This window comes from Trichosurus vulpecula, chromosome 4, assembly GCF_011100635.1.
Source record: "Trichosurus vulpecula isolate mTriVul1 chromosome 4, mTriVul1.pri, whole genome shotgun sequence".
NCBI lineage: Eukaryota > Metazoa > Chordata > Mammalia > Diprotodontia > Phalangeridae > Trichosurus > Trichosurus vulpecula.
Genome location: NC_050576.1, coordinates 245,558,629 through 245,562,486, shown reverse-complemented (window position 1 = coordinate 245,562,486; position 3,858 = coordinate 245,558,629).

Here is a 3,858-nt window from a genome sequence, read left to right as displayed (position 1 = left end):
ATAAATAGTATGCATAGAATGGTTTTACATATATATGTATGTGTGTATGGGTATATTGTATATGTATGTATATACATAAATATATATTTATGTCTAATGGTAATCATCTCTGGGGCTAGGGTTGGGGGGAAAGAAAGAAAAAAAGGAATGAAAAAGAAATTTACATGAAAACTTTATTATATATATCTAAAAAATAGCGAGTTCTACATAATAGATTTGCAGTTTCATGTGCATTTATCTTTTTTATTATGCTATGTTATGGAAATGCTCATTTATTCCATAAATTAAAAACAAAATAAATAAAAAATTAAAAACCCTACCTGAGTCAGTCACTCAACCTCTTTTGGCCTCAGTTTGCTCATTGGAAAAATGAGGATAACAATAACACCTATCTCATAGGGTCGTTGTGCAAATCAAAAGAGTTAACATAAAGTGATTTGCAAATCATAAAGTGCTGGGGAAACGTTAGTTTTTCACCTCTTCAACATCGTCTTTGCCTCCCAAACCAGACTGTAAGGTCCTGTATCCCTAACCATCATGGCTAGCACACTGCTTTGCACCTAGCAGGTTTATAAATATTTATTGAACTAAATCACTAAATTCAATCAATTTCAGCTAACATTTATCAAAAGTGTAGTATGGACAAAACCCAATTCTAGGCGCTGGAGATAGAGGTAAGATCACGTGGTCCCAAGGAACTCTCATTCTACTGAGGAAGACAAATAAGTATAATGCAAAGTCTAAACTGATATGTGTCAATATGAGGCAACAGTATAACATGATGGCGAAAATGCTATATGTGGTCTTAGGCTGTCTTAAAGGAGGCATTCCAGAACCTTGACAATGATTGTCCTGTCATATTCTACCCTGGTGAGATGCCACATTTGTGTATGGCAGCTAGGTGGCGCAGTAGATAGAGTGGTGAGCCTAGGCTTAAGACCTGAATTCAAATGAAGTCTCAGACACTAGCCATGTGATCTTGGGCAAGTCACTTAATCTCCTTTGTCTCAGTTTCCTCACCTGTAAAATGACCTGAAGAAGGACATGGCAAACCACTCCAGTATCTTTGCCAAGAAAACTCAAATGGTGTCACAGAGTAAGTGTCTGAGGCTGGATATGAACCCAGGAAGGTGAGTCTTCCTGACTCCAGGTTTGGCGCTCTGTGCACTATGGTACCACCTGGCTACCCATTAGACATGTGCAAATAGATGCACATATATTTATACATGTACATGCATATGCATATTCGTATATGCATATATGTATATTTACTTGTATGTTTGTATCTATTTAGAGAGGCAGCTGTTGTCAAGGTCGAAAAGGCCTGAATTCAATTTCTGCCTCTGACATACACTCGGCAAGTCAGGAAACGTCTCAAGACACAGGGAAAGAGACTTGGGGCAAGGGTGGATCTGAATTGGAAGAGAAAGTTTCCTCCTGGGAGTTCCCTCTACCAAAGCAATCACCTATCAAGTCCAAATAAAAATACAAAGGTCCTCATGTTTACGGGTATCCTCCTAGCAGTCAATCAGCTATTAGGTACTTACTCTGTGCTAAGTATAAGGCCACAAATACAAGCTAAAAAAAAATTGGTGCCTGCCCTCAAGGAGCTTATGTTCCAAGGTGGGGGGGAACCCACAACCAGGTGCTAAAAAGGGAGGAAGGGGAATCAAGGTATGGTTTTGAAGTCTTTCTAAGTCCTAAGGCACTGTGCTAAACTCTGGAGATATAAATAATGGCAAAAATGTGGTCCCTGCCCTCAAGGAGATCCCCCTCTAATTGCTAAGGGCAGGGAGACAACATTGCAGTAGAGTATAAGGTCCTTAGAAGCAGGATGTGTGGTTTCTTTGGTTTTTAATTTTTGTCTTTTTATCCCCTGCACCTTGCTCAGTTCTTTTCGTGGGTCCTTAATAAATAAATACTTGTCGGATTGGACTGGATTATGAAGGCAGAAAGGACAAGGTTTGGCAAATACTTGCTTTGGGGTAGGATGAGAGAGAATGACCTCCCTGAGGCTGCAGACCTCAGAGACTAGGTATAAGATAATACATAGCAGTGGACCCTGAAGGGACTGGATGAAATGGCATTCTTTTCTCCCAGGGTTCTGAAATGTAAATACAAGTCTATCGAACTTAGTCCTTCTATTTAGAGGGCCCCCAAATTGCTGCCATTAATAAAGATATGATGTAGTGCCTTCCAGAGCCATAATTTATAATATGCTTACCTGAGTGCCTAAAGGGGTTATTTCAATTCTAAATGAAGTGATTTGTTCTCTCCTTATTGGTGAGGGCTATTGCATTTTGTTATGTTCCAAATAAAATTAGGAATGGAAAAATATGCTATTGATTCAAGCAATCGTGTTCCTCCTTTTAATACAAATGACAAATACCATATAAAATAATTCTGTTTGAACCCCTGCCCCCTTCAATTTATGATGTTATTTTCTCCAGAATAGACACTGGTACTTTAACCTTAAGTTAGATCTAGATAGGAAATTGATATGGGAAAGAATAAGGAAGGAAGGACAATTTCCCACCTCTTTCTGACATCACTGAGTGCTGTTATATGTAACAAAAATATGTGGGGAAATAGATTAGAAAAAATTTATTACAGATGTAGAGGGCAAAGAAACCTTAGAGATCAGCTAGTCTCCCAGATTTTACAAACTAGAAACTGAGGGATCCTCCTCCCAAAAAACTTAACTGTAATCATTGCTCCCACCAAGTGTCTTTGGAATTCCTTCTGAAGTCCCCTGATTCCAAATTTGAATATCTTTCTCCTAGCAGAAACTACTTTGGACTTGGAGTCTCATACCCTGGGTTCTAGAACAGAGCTGCTAGCTATGTGGCCTTTGGCAAGTGATTACATCTCTTACCTCACCTAATCCTCTATCATTCTTCCCCTAGTGGATTCTAAATCCCTTCAGGGCAGGAAGTGCTTTCATTTTTGCCTTTGAGCCTATCAGACAATCTGATGCAGAAGGTGTGCAATACATATTTGTTGAACTAAATCTTCTTTAGAAAGAAAATGGGGAGAAGGATAGATTTGTCATCAGAAGCCCTGAGTTTGAATCCCAATTCTGCCACTTCCTAGCTTTGTGACCTTGGGCAAATAGCTCAGCCTTCCTATACTTTGGATTCCTCACCTGTAAAATGAGGGATTTGACCTCAGTGGCCTCTGAGGTCCTTTTTAGCCCTACAGTATGATCTTACTGTACTTGCCTAACTCCCAGGGCTCTCGGAAGGGTAACTAGAGACAATATACGTGGAAGCTCTTTGGCAGAATGTCATCTAACTATAAACTACTATTAGTATTAATAACAGGTACCAGGCTTAAAGGCAAAACTTAGTCATGTGAATTTTGGTGGCAAGGCGAGCTGTTGGATCAATCTTTCAAAATTCATGGTGCATTATCATTTCCATTAGTCTTTATAAATACCAACATTAATGAAAACACAGTACAGTGGGTGCCGAATATCATTTTAAAATGCCATGAATAAATTGCAAACATTTAAGCTAACTGCCCAGACTTTTTTTCCCCCATTCACTCACTTATATTCACTTGCTCATTCAAAAGCTTTATTCTGAAGCTGGTATTCTTCCTTATATACAAGCAAAGCCATTCAGAGCATTTGGCTCGAGTGAGATTGTTTCTAACAAAGCAGAATGGAACACTTTGAAAGCTCACAATTCTATTTGTAACCAACATTCCATTTTCGTGTGCCCAGGGCCGTAGGGGAAGCAGTGCTGGGGGCTGAGGGTGAGGGGGAAGTGGCTTCACAAACCGCCTCATAGTATGGCAGAGCAGCGCTGTAAATATTTTGGATGCAGATGAGAAATTGGCTAAAAAACACACTCA